Genomic DNA, 15,019 nt, shown 5'->3' with positions numbered 1-15,019 from the left:
TTGAAATTCATAATCGACGAATTTTTGTTAATTAGGCGATTACGCGTTTCAATTTCTTGCGCAAGTAGTGTCCGCCGCTTCGAGTAGACCACCTCATCAAGTAGAATTGTGCTATCTGCCACAGGCAATCCTTAAGGATTTTCGAAAGAGTTCGCTGAAACAGCCGGTATATATAGTATGCATAACAAACCGTGCGTGCCACTATAGGAAGGAAACTACATAGCATGTCAAAAGTCAAGTGACCACCGACGACTCCAAAATGAAAGACACGAAGACTCTTTTCCGATCAAGCTTAGTGATGACACGCCCTTACGCAGTTGTCGTCCACTCTGCAAAATAATCAATTCTTCTACGTTTCGTTCTCCTCATTTCCTGTAGATTGTTAAAATGCGGCAATGCCCAAAGTTTGGTATGCAACCGCATTCTTTGCAATGGCCAATCAGTGCATATACCCGCTTTAATGGATATGCGTACTCATGCAGGCGTTCAATAATACATCTACCCGCCTATCCAATACAAGCGCCCACATGGCAACAGGACGTCCCTTACACGACCACATCCTTGCATTCAACGTGCTTGACAGTGCACTTCTTTTCACATTTTACATTTTCCTACCTGTCACTGTTTACTTTTGTGGATAGAGCCCCCAATTAGTTCAGAACGTTGAAGATGACCAGCTCTACCGCCTTCGCGGCTATCATTTTATTACGCGCCGTTTTGCGAACGTACAGTATTAGGTACGGTAAGAAGCCTACTGTTACCATTATGCCCTACGTTCCCAAAACGGTGTATCATGTATGTAAAGATAATCGCGAAAGCAGTAGTGCAGGTCGCGTTCAGTATAACGAACAAATTGGGGGCTCTATGCACAAACGTAAACAGTGACAGGCAAAAAAATGTTAAATGTGAAAAGAAGTGGGCGAACATGTACGTTGAATACAAGGATGTGGTCATGCATGGTATCCCACCGCCATGTGGCGCTGTTATTCAAGACAGCCGAGCCGATGTATTAACAAACGCCTGCGTGAGCATGCGTATTCATTAAAGGACATGCATACGCCCGTTGGTCTTTGCAAAGACTGCGGTTGCATACCGAACTTTGGGCATTGCCGCATTTTAACAAGCTATTTGAATGCCCAACATACCGTGACGAGAGTCTTTCTTTTGAACGCCAAATAGACATGGTTTGCCATGATCCACTAACGTTACCTAGCATCTTAGGTTCAATTCCCGGCCCTTCAAAACAGCGGCGGGTGTTCGATTTATTGTTCTAATACCCATCAGAACTTAGCCTTGTCAGAAACCTTTAAAGATTCAATTTATGATAAAGAAAAACCTGAATTCACCCGTGGTCTCACCTGTAAATATCATTATCAGGTTCACCCAAGCATCTCATATTTATCTTTTTTGTTTCCCCCCCTCCCACGCTCCTCTGATATATTTTAACCCCCTCCCCCTTCGCTGTACATAGTAGCATTTCAGCGGTTGCATACACGGCAGCAAGAATCTGTTTTATAAGAGCTCCTCTCTCTCTCTCTCTATCTCTAAAGGCCCCGATCACACGGAACAAGTCCAACGGATTTCCCGCGTTGGCGCCGGCCGGCGTCAAAGGGCGTTAGCCGGCGTTGCCAAGAACAGTGAAATGCTGAGGGCTACGCTCGCCCGACGCCGAAGTCTGGTCATGCCAGATCAATGACAATGTGTGATGGCCGGCTGATGCCGCGTGACGCCGTCCGGCGCCGACACTAAACATCCGCCAGAAACTTGTTCCCTGTGGTTGGGTCTTAAGTAGCTGCAAAGATATAGAAAGGACAGATGATTTCGCGAAGAGGCGACAAGTGTGTCAGTGCACCTAAACTTGCCCGGAAAATAATATTCGTAGCTTTTACTTCGAAGTCCTCGGTAGTCACTTGCTTTGAAACGTTGTGCGATGTTTTCATTTCTATAGTGGCACGTACACTTTACGTGCATTTCAAAAAGCGGACAAGCAATGAACGTAGTGGTTATTAGTTCAGCCATTTCAGCTCTTCGTTGTGTCTGAATCTTGCCTTCTGTGTCTCTTTCTCTCACTGTTCTTCCCAATATTTAGAGGAACGTGCGATCGTGTGGACAGGGATGCCTACAGCACGACCTGATGATAATCACCTCCGTTATCGGTGACCTTACACGTGTGCACGGCACCGAACCGGCAGCGATAAGAGGCAGCGTTGAGCGCTCGTTGCACTCGCCATTCTCGTCTTACACTGACGTGACAGTAGAAAACTCGTGGCCTCTCATACCAGTGAGAAGATATTATACAAGAACCGCTAAGATAAAATAAGATTTTGAGCACACGAATGCTGTCGACATCTAGGAAGGCTGGCGTCTCTTTCTCTTTGGTGTTTTCTTTTTTTCTTCTTTATTTCTGATCAATTCGCTGAAAACAATACACGGCAAAAAAAGAAAAGAAGAAGCTGATCGCCGATGAACGTCAACCGCTTCCCCTACTGCAATGTATAAATTCTAGTAGACTTTCCGCGTGACGTAACAGCTCAAGAACGCGCCGGTCTTCTTTCATTCCCTCGCCCCTCTCCAGCTTGTCGCTAATGAGCGCGAGCACACGGAGGCAGCGGTTTCCTATTTTATAATTTTTATTCACTCTCAGTGGACGGCGAGGGCGTTATTAAAAAGGTTTCGCTTGTCCGTAAACATCATACCAATTACAGATTACCGGGTCACCGGAGCCGTGGACGCCACGAGTATGAGCGAAGGTTTAGGGACATTACAGGTGACATAGAGTTACTTCGTAGACTCCGTTTAGGTAACATATACAGTAACTCTGCCGTGACAAAGGTGTGTAGCAGCATCTTGTGAAGCCTTGTCCAACTGTAATGGGTTTCAAACGTTTTTGTATTGCGTGAGTGTTCTCGTCCAAATGAAATATAAAATCATAAAACGTTATCCGTTATGTCGCCTCCAACGCTTTACACCAGCAGTTAAGTCATTGCAGTATTAAAGCGACAGCGTTAAGGGCCCCCTCTCTCAGAAAATCTGGTGTCGGCGGCGTTGTCCGTTAGAAAAAATCACCGCGAACCACGCATCCCGAACCACGCAGCTCCTCCGCGTGGCGCATAGACGTTACTGAACTAATTGAATTTCTCAAAGTAAAATGCGCCAGAAAATTCGTAAAGTACAACTTACACGCAACCTGCAGACATGATAGCGTCGGACTGTAATTTGAATGTACGAGAAAACATTATTCTGTTACGCGGAAGCTCAAGCACAAACCCCTTTTCCAGCTGCCGTTTGATGTATGTCTTAGTAGGAGCGGCACGCCGCGCTCGGTTCCTTGCTACACCACCCAGATGGCGCTCGCCACCGTGCATCCGCGGCAGCGGTGGCGCTCGCCGCGGCAGGACAAGAAAAATCGAAGACCCTAAAGCTCGCCTATGTAACCGCAAAATATTACGGTTACATAAGCTGCAGTTGCCGGGAAGTGTGAGAAACAGTCAGGGATCTTTGAATGCTATGGCGTCCCCCTCTTAAAGGCGAAGCTCAAGCTTCCTCCAAGTTGTTAGCATTGTGTGCCCTCTGGTTAGAAACTGTGCCACCAGATGTCACTACCAGCATTGTTGCTGCCCAACTGTTCGTAAAAAACGTAACGTACACCTTCTAGAAGCGCGTGGACTTTAAGAGGGCGGAAACATCAACCGGTCAACAGTCGAGATTAGCGAAAGACGTTTAGAGCATACGACCATATCCGTTACAGGCATAGGTAGCGGTATAAGACAGACAGAGAAGTTTTGAGGAAGAGAAAAAAGATGAAGGGGTTGTATACAAAAATGCTAGAATGATAAGCGTGTATAGCATAGCTGATTGATTCAAGTAGGCTAGGTGACTATTTGTCACCGCCCCATTTCAAAGGTGATGCCATTAAATTGTCGTCATCATCAGTCTGCCATACACCTCTCGTAACCCCGTATTCTTCCAACGCTAATACGTTTATGGACAAGCTAAACCTCTAGCTAAACGTAGCTAAACTCTATTAGAGTTTAGCTACGTAGAAAGTCGGTTCCGAAATAGCTGCTACCGTTGCGTCAATGGCTATTACGACCAAACCGACGACTGCAAATTGTACTTATTGTACCATGATATCGTCTGCGTATCTGGTGTAATCTCGGTTACAAGGCAAGTGGTTATCACGAGACCATGTGCTGGAAGAGTATCCTAAACCATACGATCGCGGCTTCCCCTTACGATCTTGGAGCAGTACGTATATATATTTTTTATCGAATTAGTAAATCAGTAGCCATGGTAAACATCGGTCCACATGTAAGTTTCCCTTTAGTTGATAAATAATGTCGCCAAAGTAAAAATAACCAGAAAAAATGCAGCATGCCACTCATATGCATGCTATGTGTAACATTTGGTTTTTCCATAAAATTGTGCAGCGTTGATTCTTTTCCCATGTGATCTGTACTGCACATGTCAGCTTGTATAAATGTGCGGCATGCCCTTGGCAGGGTTCACTGGTGGCACTCGTGAACCTGGGATGCTATAACGTAACACTATTCCAAACTTTTCTATTCCAATTCTGCAATCAGCCCACCGCGATTGGTCAAAAACTTTTTGGACCACCCCCACTTCACCTGTCTGCCACCCGACGTCACGAAAACCGCGATAGCTCCCCATCTGATATGACGTGTACACACTGATTATGCATAATTTCACCGAACAAAGCAAAAATAGTTATTTCTTATTCGACACCTTTTCGCCATAGCCCTCGGCTATTGGTCGAAAGCTTTCGGGCTGCACCCACTTCACCTGCCTCTCACGTGACGTCACAAAACCGCAAGAACTTACGCGTCGAAGTGACGTGTACGCGTTAAAGATGTATTAATATGCCGAACAAAAGTGAATTTTCTTCTGAATAGCCGCAGGCTGCCCCGTTCCGAAAGGAATAAAAGATGGCTGCATCCGATCGCTCCTGCACTGGCTACTCGCCCCTGCCGGAGAGCATGGGTTTATTTGCGTCTAATAAAACTTTTTGCGTGGCCGTGTAACGTTTTCGAGAACTTTCAGCACTTTTACGACCTCGTTCTGCCAACTGTTCTTTGCTGAGTATCCGTTTGAGCGTCATTCTTAATCTTCCGTTGCATGCCGCCGCAATTGTCGACGAGCCACCGCAAGCTAAGTAAAAGAAAGCGGACCAATCGCAGACGCCGGCACCGCCCTCTTCATCTGCTTATCGATATTCACTGCAGTGGCTCGGCCCCATCGAATCTCTCTCCACTTGAGCATGCTCCTCGCATCTTGTGAGCCAATTAGATAAGACAAGCCGCTCAGTGAAGGCAATGTTATTCGTTTTCCAAGCAAACAAAAGTGACCTCCTGTGAACGAGGGGAGCGTTTGATTGGTTTGTTCAGGCAAGCCTGCGGGTGACCGCCCGATGCTTGCGTCGGCGGTTCCGCAAATTTGATGTCAGGAGATTGGAATAAAAACACATTGGAATAGTTTTATGCTATACGGCCCCTGGTAGCGGACAGCGCGAGTGATAAGATTGACTACTTTGTGTATAAGCATAAAACGATTGCGCACGTACACTGCACTTTCAGCATAAGCAGTAAAAAATGAAAGCCGATAGCTTCCCCTTGGTGAGTTTGCCCCTCCCCCCCATGGGCACAGCACTTGAGTCATACTTCGCCGTGCGCAATCTAAAGTTCGCTAATCCAACACTGCTTGCTGGCGGAGGTCATGTGTATGAATAAATTAAATTCCGGGGTCTTGCGTGCCAAAAAATTATCTGATTATGAGGCACGCCGCATAGAAAGGGACTCCGAATTAACTTTTACGACAAGGGGTTCCTTAACGTGCACTGAAATCCAAGTACACGAGCACTTTTGCGATTCGCCCCCAACGAAATGCGGCCGCTATGGCCGGGATCGAAAGCGTGACCTCAATCTGAGCAGTGAAACGCTTAGCCACTGAGCTACCACGGTGGATTGACTTTGTGTGTCAGTTTAGCGTCACTTTAAAATTCAGAAATAAATGCGCAGCTAATCACACCAACTGGCCAAGTAATTCAATTTGAACTATACTGTCGGGTTTCATTACACTCATTCTTGCGTTTATTGATGTACATTGTTTTGCTTTTATCTGCAGAAAAATGTCAATCATAAGCGGCTGAAAACGGTCCTTGGCATCCTAATTTTTCTTGGTAAGTATATGGAATAGTCGAAACGAATAATTTAGAAAGAATCCAAATATTGTATTTACACAAACCATAGGCCACAGATTACACTCACTTGGTTGACTCGCTTATACTAAATCTGAGGGACACCAGGTCTACGCAGTGCATATAGCTTTGTAGTTACTAGAAAGGTAGCGTGGAAAAAGACTGACTGATTTCTTCCCTTATTATTTGATTTGAAATGCTAAAGCAGCACATGGACTATGGGAAACGCCATCGTGGTGGGTTGCACAATAATTTCGACCACCTGAGGATGTATACCGTGCGCCTATACTATATCTAAGTGAACCTGCGTTTCTTACATTTCGCCCCTATCAGAATGCGGCAGAGAATCAAAGACACACACAAAAAAGGGAAAGACTAACAAGGTATCGCATTACTAGTGCTGAAACCGAAGAAGGTGTTGTCGCATTTTGATCCCTCTTTTTGCAAGATCCTCTACAACAAATGTACTTAGAGAGACAGAAATAGCCGCTAATTAAGAGAGGTTTGTTGAAAGTGCTTGTGTCAGTATTTGCTATTTCCCCGTGTAAGCGCTTGGAAGCAAGTGCATGTGCGCTAATTTTAACTATTAGGGCAACCTGCCCGTCCAGTATATCCTCCGTGCTTCGCCGTTTACTTGCGTGCGCAACAATCAGTCTGCACAAATTTTAATATCTAGCAATACCCTTTAATTCACTGGCTGCCCATTAACATCGCAGAACAAGTTTTGCAGCTGGATCTCCAGAAACAGTGAAAGTTTGCCCGCTTGCAGGCTTGCCCCACCTTTGCGTCTTTGTTACCACACTCAAGGTTTCTCATACGCTGCGAGTCAAGTTTCGTAGCACGGAAACTCGAAATGGCACTTATACCGAATTCTACTGTCAGACATGAACTTCTAAAACGGCTTCAGACCGTTGGAAGAACTCGCTGCACGCATCCGTCACAGCTACTCGCTGAAAAACTGCTGGTATAGGACACGCAATTATCTCTTACAGGAAAAACAACCGACAGGATCACTTCCTCCGACAATTACACTGTAATGCCACGCGCGAAAACTAAGCCACCGCGGCACAACACAGTGACGGCCCAACACCCCGCAACCCGCGGGGAGGGGGGAAGGATTGCGGTGGAGGCGATGGAGAAGACGGAGGAGGCGAAGACGAGGAAGAAGCTACAAACGACGACAGGGACAGACTGGGCACGTGCCACGACATACTGACACACTACACGAAACAAAGAGAAGCATACCCAGAACCCCACAAACAACTCGACAGGTCTCAAGACAGATTGGAGAAGGTTGCAAACCAGGACGTTCCGAAACCCAGTACACTTAAACAGAATAAATTCAACACAATACCCAGACGCGAGCTGCAAGCTCTGCAAGAACGAACACGCAGGCGTGGCACACATCTTATGGAAATGCACAGAGATCAGATCAATATATGCAGAGGACAACATAGAACCGGACCTTCTCGAGGAGCGATGGCTAAGCGCTCTGACTAGCTCGGAACTACACGACCAATTATGGGCTATCCAGCGGGCCCGGGCAGCGGTGGAAAGGCTATGCCTCACCGCACATAATGCCCGGGTGGCCTGAGCCCGGGCTGCCAACCTAGCAGGTCCTTTTCCCATTGAAGTTTTCTTTCCGTCCGTTCTCATTTCTGAAGCACTCGGATCCGCAGAGCTTGCGGACCCTTTTCACGTAATGTCAACAACGAACTTGAAGTCTGGTAGCTGGGCTCATATTACTGGTCACGGCGAGCGAAAGCTGAACAGAATAAATCCTGGAGCGCCGTAGTGACTTGCGCAAGTGGAGAATCATCAACGTTTCAATTAACGGTATGCGTAGGCCGAGGCTCAACAGTGAAGGCATCGAAATACGAAGAGATGGAATTGAGGCGCACTAATAACTACCTCAAAGGGAAGCGAGTTGCCGAACGTTCCCCCTCCCTCCCCCCGCCCCTTTCACAAGGCCCCCCCCCTATCATTTTTTTCTGTTCTTCTTTGTTGTTTCTTCGTTTTTTCCCCACTTGTTTTGATGCTAGCATTAAAGACCGAACTTGAGGGAACGAAAAATAAATCATTTTGTTCTTTCAATAATCTGCGTGACATTTGCGTTTCTCTAACCCAGACACTAATAGTGTTATTTGGTGTATTAATTACGACGAATCAGTGGGCCTGAGCTCACAAAACCGTTGAAATGCAATAATATTTGGTACGAATGGCAGCGCCCGACAGTGATAACGAAAGCGACGATATAAAATGCTCTGGTCAATAGAAGGGCTCTATATGGAGAACGGAAAATCTTCTGAATCCCGTGTGCTTCCCATGCAGTGCACAATTCCCCAGGTGGTCGTCTTTCTCAATAAGTATTGCAGAATGAGTTAGTTGACTCCTTACCTACTGGAAAGCGTAAATTAGAATATGGAATATCGCCATCAAACTACAGTGCTAAAAAGAAAAGAAAAAACGTTTCTCATTCTTAGCGCTGCCAGAGACCTCCTCTGTTATAATTGTTTGTGCGACTCATAAATACAGACAAAAATACTGTGAGCATCAATAAATAATAGCGCAGTACACATCTCGAAAAGTGCGTTTTAGGGCGTTAATTCCGAAGCAATGATTTTAGTCGTGTAAAAGACATCAGGCCATCTTAATGAAAACACGGATGAACGTGGTGGAAGCGAGCAAAATACCACATTAAAAAATGCGTCCTTTTCGTATGTCGTAAGAATACGAAGTTCATTCAAACTGCGTGAAGCTGCAAGCTGCACATATCCTTTGAGTTGCAAATTGCAGTGGTAGCAGAAGCCCATCCACTAAATTGTCGGGGCTCAATTGTGTCAACATCTTCTGCTTGGTGGAGTCCCTGTGATTCAGCAGATTAATTTGTTGCCCTCTTATACTTAGCATTTTACTTCGTCCTTTTCACGACATGCAGGTACAGCGATGTAGTATATTTTTCAGTTGTAGTTTATTTTAGCCGTTCGTTTATCGCCTGCCTTTCAGAAACAACGAGTCGTCATATTGATATATACAGGATGTGTTATCACAACGTGTTCTATATATGCCGCGCTTTCCTAATGCAAATCAAGAACTCGACTTCATGAGCCTAAAGCGTTTGGTACACAGCAAATTCCGGCCACAATAGTTCTATATACGAAATACGGTAAGCTGCACTTTCGTAAGCCTAGAATGTATGCTGGCTCTCCGTGCACAGGATTCTGTAGCGCCCCTGACGAGTACACTGACAGACAATCTCTTGTGGTTTGCAGCAATTACTGGTGAAACTGGACCAGCTGCAGCCCTTCGTCAGTACCTCAACACGGTAAGTAAAGCGGGAATTGAAGCATGTTGTTCCACACTCTCTTTCCTGTTGCACTATGTCGTCTTGTCGTTCCTTGAGGGTTCGCGTGTCCACGCAGTCAGTCTTAACTTCTTTCAGAATAACTTCCCCCAATTAAAGTTTCCCTCCCCCAGCGGTAAGGCAGCGAATGGGTTGCTCTTCTGGACCTTTCTGTCATCTTTCTTTCTTTCTGTGTTTGTGTGATAGCCATCGGAGTGTCACGAAGACTAAACGAGAAAAAAAAAACGAAAAAAAACCCCATAACAGTCAAAGTGAAACTTCCCCGAGCTACTGAGCCATGTACATTTGAGTAGCTTTGTTTTATCATTTCGTTATTACGCACAGGTGACAACAGATTCCATCTTTATCCTAGCTGTTCTCCTGTCTGCTTTGACAGGCAATTTTATTTAAAACAGCGCAATGTCTGCCTGAGAGACTCGCAACAAGTGTGAACGGCCAGAAGAAACACCTCAACAATACGTGGTTACATTGAACACTGTCCATAATTTATATCAGCCACGTCCAATTGCTGCAGCGACTGTGTTTGCAGCAGTGCACGTTACGCGCATAATGTGAAGGCCTCCTTGGCCTTTTCGCCCAACCATTTTAGTTGGTATGTTGGGTTTTGTGAGTTAATATGCCCTTTTTTCGTAATCGTGATACTTCCGACAGCATTGACTACAAAATTACTTAATGGCGTATCAGCAAACATACGGCACCACTAGCGTCACCAACACTTCAGGGGGCTACGTTTGCAACACGTACAGAAAGGCCAAAGAAAATTGAAGCCTGCCGCTGTAGCTCCCTTGGTCGAGCAGCGCACGGGTCCTGCGGATGCTATAGATACGAGTTCAGCTCCCTCCAGCGGCAATTTCTCTTTTCCTCCACTTACATATTTCTTTTCCTTATTAATTCTACATTTCAATCCTAAAGCACTGTTAAGTTTCCCTATGCTTTCCTTAGTGTCCTTCATTCGGTTGCTACTTACCGAAAACACAGCTCCTCGGTTTCCTTGACTCTTCTTACTAACATCCTTCAGAATTATATTGCACAAAATTGTGGCATTTGAGAACGCATTGTGACAAAAAAAAAAGTTAAGTAAATATGTTATGATATCGAGAAGTTGCGTGCCACGCTTGTTAGGAAATCTGGGGCGAAATTCACTAGCGAACTTACAAACAAATTGTGGCGTATGAGAAATCTTACGAAAAAAGCATATTCACGAAGCTAAAACCGTTCGCAAGATCAGCAAGCTTGCGATGGCCGCCGTGACAAAGACGGGCGCTCTAGTCGAGAAAGGCGTGTATGTAATGATAGCACAGGTGCGAAGTTTAGCACTTGCACGAATAGTAAGCGTAAGTCGATTCACAAAATATATACGGAGGTCGTACCTGCCGACGTAAGAAGGAATTTCTTCACTAGTGGGGTACCAGTCTTACGAGCATAATTATCTCTTTCTGTGCCACTCGAGTTGACGCGGGTAAGAGGTGGAACGGGCTCTTGCGGCCGATTGGCCAGAGGCCACAACTGATAACCGAATATGGCGCGTACTTTCGTCTTTGTGGCGCGCTCTGGTTTGCCGTCGCAAAGTGCACTGAACAGCTTTAGTGCATAATACTAATGGGCGTGCGCTGCTGCCAAAAGCAACAACATTAATGCTGCACTGTCAACTTGTGCTTTTTTCCTGATATATAGGCTATGTTTTCCTATGCTCGCACTTTTCATACTCGTCATAACACTCTATATCGAGCGGTAGCAGATGGAAGTGTGGTGTCTGTCCCTGACAACTGTCAAGTTTGTCATTGACGCGTAATGAGCACTTCCAGCTTTCTTTCCTTTATTTTCTAGTTTGAGCTTTCCTTCGCTCATAGGGCAGCGGATTATTATTATTGCAGGCGTTTCTGAGGCTATAATTCCCCATGCGAGATGAAACAACGAAATAGCGCCTAAACGTTTATAATTAGCAGAACTTATTGCTGTTTGACAATTCGCTGTCGTCTTGCATGCCGTTAGCCTCAGCTTTCTATTATATGGCTCATAGTTTCAACTCAGCACCAGGTCGAAGCGACGTTGCGTCTGTGCTCAGGCTTTTGCTCATCCTGCAGCTTTCGGTGTGAGCGAACGTATGCTAACGACGGACGGCAATCCTATCGATGATACGAATCGGGATGCCAGTACGATGACATATAAAAAGAGGAATGACAAGTAAAATCACGTACCACCATTGACACGAAAATCACGTGGACTGCTCGAACAAGTGCGATGCTGTGAAATAAAATTCACCTCATGAACGGAGCGAATAATCGTCGCGCGAGCCCTCTTGTAGTCAATCGTGTTAAAGGAAAGCGTACGAATACTCTTCTGTATGGGGAACAACCTTTAAGCGGACAACACTTGTCGGGTTGGTCTGTACTTCGAGATTCTAATTTAACTACAAATATCCATGCCGCTACGAAGCGCCGTGCAATAGGTCAGCAGGGCGTCGTCATAAATCAGCCTGCTGTATACCATACGGAGTGACCATTTTTAGATTTTACGAGAGTCTTAAAGGCCGCCTGTGGCAGATAGTATAATTGTTGTCCTTGAGTTTAATTATTTGAAGAGGCGGACATTACTAGCTCTAGAAATCGAAACGCATGCATAAGTAATTATCAGGAATTAACTCATTAACTTCTAAATAATTACCTTATGGCACATATTGCAATTTACGAATTGTAGCCGGTGAGCTTGCAAGGCGTATCCATTTGAAATGAATTTGCAGGATGATACCAGTTTTGCCATACTATTTCCCAAAGTGTGGGATGAAATACATAAGCGTTCCAGTTACTTTTGTGCTTTAATGCACAAGAGAGCGTTTTGTTAATAAAGCAAGTGGAACAACAGACCAGGTATATCTGCAAACTGGTGTCATTCATTCGAAGTGGATACGCCTTGAAATCTCATCGGCTACAGTGCGTAAATTGCAATTCCCCCATAAATTAATTAGGCAGTGAAATAGTGACTTTTGGTTAATTAGTTGAATATGTGTTTTACTTTACCATGCAAATAATTTTCGCCCTTGAGAATAAAGCAGCTCAAGGAGTAGAATTATGTTATCTGCAAGAGGATTTTTTTAAATTCTGTAAAGCCTAAAATGATCACCAGTGTATATAGAATGGGACATGACGCCAAGTTTTCATTGCTCCAAATTGTTAACGTGCGTACGGCGTAAAAAGAACACCCCCTAAGGTACTACCTCATATCGCGGCACTTATGCGTACGTGTCAGAGACTTATAGCATTTCCAAATTGCTATTTATTTAGCAATTAACTGAAGATTCGAATTTAGCGAGGCGACACGCACACGCACAGTCACGCGGATTTATATATATGACCACAGTGACGCGTATCACCGGGGGCACGTCATTTTTTGCAACAACGTGCGCAGGATAACTCTTATAAAGACACCACTACGTTTTTATTTTCCATGAGCAAAGCTAATAACAGGCAGCAGGCCATGGGAAGACCAGACGACAAAGGAAAGTGGCAGCAGATGCCAACCATCACCGTCTTAAGACTCGATGGATATGGTAATTCTAAGCCCCAGACTTACATCAGTCCTGGACAGAATGACGTTACTCACGTCTTTCAGTCGCTTCGTGCGATGTTCTCTTTATTAAGACGAAAGCCTTAGGTGTCGAAGTTGGCGGTGACCTTGGCGAAACTGCACCATGACGAAAAATCGCCGATGCCGCAGACAGTGAAAAACATGTAAAGGAATGCTCGGATTGACGTCGCATTTCTCAGGGAGGTTCCTGTAAACAAAGCAAATTAGTAGCTTTGAAAATAAAATTTGGTACATTTCGGCCTGAGGCGGAGTAGAAACCTGGCCTGCGGGGCGCGAGACGAGCACGCTTCCCTGAAGCCACGGCTGCTCCACGGTTCTGGCTTACTGAAGGTGTGGCTAGCGCGTGCCTGATTGCACACGTCACGTCGCAGCCATCTCGCTGACTAGTGCGTGCGTCTTTGGGCGGCGCACGTGACGGTACGGAGGAGGTAGCACGCGTCATGAGTGTATAAAATGAGCGCGTTGATGACGTCCCTAATTTCACAAACGGTATGGTGCTTTCGCATTCCCACACGTAAGCAGTCTTAAGTGTCTGCCGAATATTAAGTTTAGTCATTGCTGTCGCGCCAGGTGTGGTTGCACAGAAAAGCGGGTGCACACGCTCTGCGCATTGACGTCACAGTTGGAGCGGCGGCCGTGGTTGTCGGCGGCGAGCGATGGAGGAGCGTGCACGCGCTCTGGCGGCTCGCGAGGACGGCCGCGCAAGTGCGCCACTGCGGAAGACGTGCGTGCCGCCGCGCCTGAACAAAATTATGGGATTTTACGTGCCAAAACCACTTTCTGATTATGAGGCACGCCGTAGTGGGGGACTCCGGAAATTTCGACCACCTGGGGTTCTTTAACGTGCACCTAAATCTAAGCTGGGCTGGCTAACGTCCGTAAAGTGAACAACAAATGTGGCGGCACTGCGCGGTCTTGCAGGGGGGGTATCTGGGTTGGCTGACATCCGTAAAGTGAACAAAAAAGATAGCGAATGATAGTACGGCGGAGAAGAAAGAAATGGCCGGAGATTTCAACGCGCGCCGCACCTGCGCAGTGGGCGAGTGCACCTGCGCTGGCCGCTGTTGCTGCCGGCTGCGTCTGCTGTCGTCTGCCCCCGATACAATGGCGTGGCAATCGTGGCGGAAGAACACGGGGTGTGCGCCGCGGTGGCCGCCATTGTGTGTAAGAACCGGATTGTGTATTGCGGAGGTAGAACATTGCAACAGTTGCAGCTCGAACAAAAATTGGGAAAATGGGAAGACCACGCATTGTGCGCACAGCCGAAGAACAAGCCGTCACCACCATCGTTTCTAAAAAGAGAAATTAAAATTATATATAGATGTATACGTCTGTGTGAATGTGTGATTTATAATAGAAACCTAAACCTTCGCTGGCTAATCCCCCACCATATGAATGGTTCGGCCCTAAATTTTTTCCCCTCTTCTTACCTAAGAAAGCTTTCATTGGCGTTTGTGAATTCGGCGCAAGAATTTTCTTCCAGCCAGCGACTGTCTCACGGTGCTCCGCGCCTGGCTGCGAAGTAGTCAACATGACGACGTGAAAAAGCCAACTACTATGGCCTGGTACCGCGAAGTAAATAATGTGAAGCGTGCACGACGCTGAGCGTGGTCACTAAAACGCGTCGTGTCAGCAAGATCAGGGCACGCGCTCTCCTACGATCACTTTCGACGATGATGTCGCCTTCGCGTGACGTAGTGCTCAATCAGCCAATGAGCTCATCAGGTTTTGCTCAACCAGCGAATTGACGCATGCCTGATGGCCGAGACAGTAGTATAGCCGAACGTGATCGTCCCAGAATACGTCCCCCAGCATTTGCGTCGCTCGAATTATGCTGCCTTGTGTGCTCTCCCGGT

At 46.2% G+C, this 15,019-nt stretch overlaps 1 protein-coding gene across 2 annotated transcripts in view; it reads left to right on the top strand.

Annotated features, from left to right (window-relative positions):
- Positions 1 to 15,019, top strand: part of LOC126544160 (uncharacterized) — a 50,933-nt gene that overhangs the window by 1,503 nt on the left and 34,411 nt on the right. Inside the window, exons 2-3 of one of the 2 annotated variants that reach the window (XR_008608748.2) lie at positions 6,142 to 6,196; positions 9,487 to 9,539. The gene's annotated coding sequence lies outside the window, so the exon portion shown is untranslated. Of the gene's footprint in view, positions 1 to 6,141; positions 6,197 to 7,206; positions 8,231 to 9,486; positions 9,540 to 15,019 lie in introns of those variants that run through there. The other variant, XR_008608749.2, reaches the window with a different exon arrangement.

Source organism: Dermacentor andersoni, chromosome 1 (genome assembly GCF_023375885.2).
Source record: "Dermacentor andersoni chromosome 1, qqDerAnde1_hic_scaffold, whole genome shotgun sequence".
In the NCBI taxonomy this organism is placed as follows: Eukaryota; Metazoa; Arthropoda; class Arachnida; order Ixodida; family Ixodidae; genus Dermacentor; species Dermacentor andersoni.
This window is presented reverse-complemented; position numbering and strand designations above follow the sequence as displayed.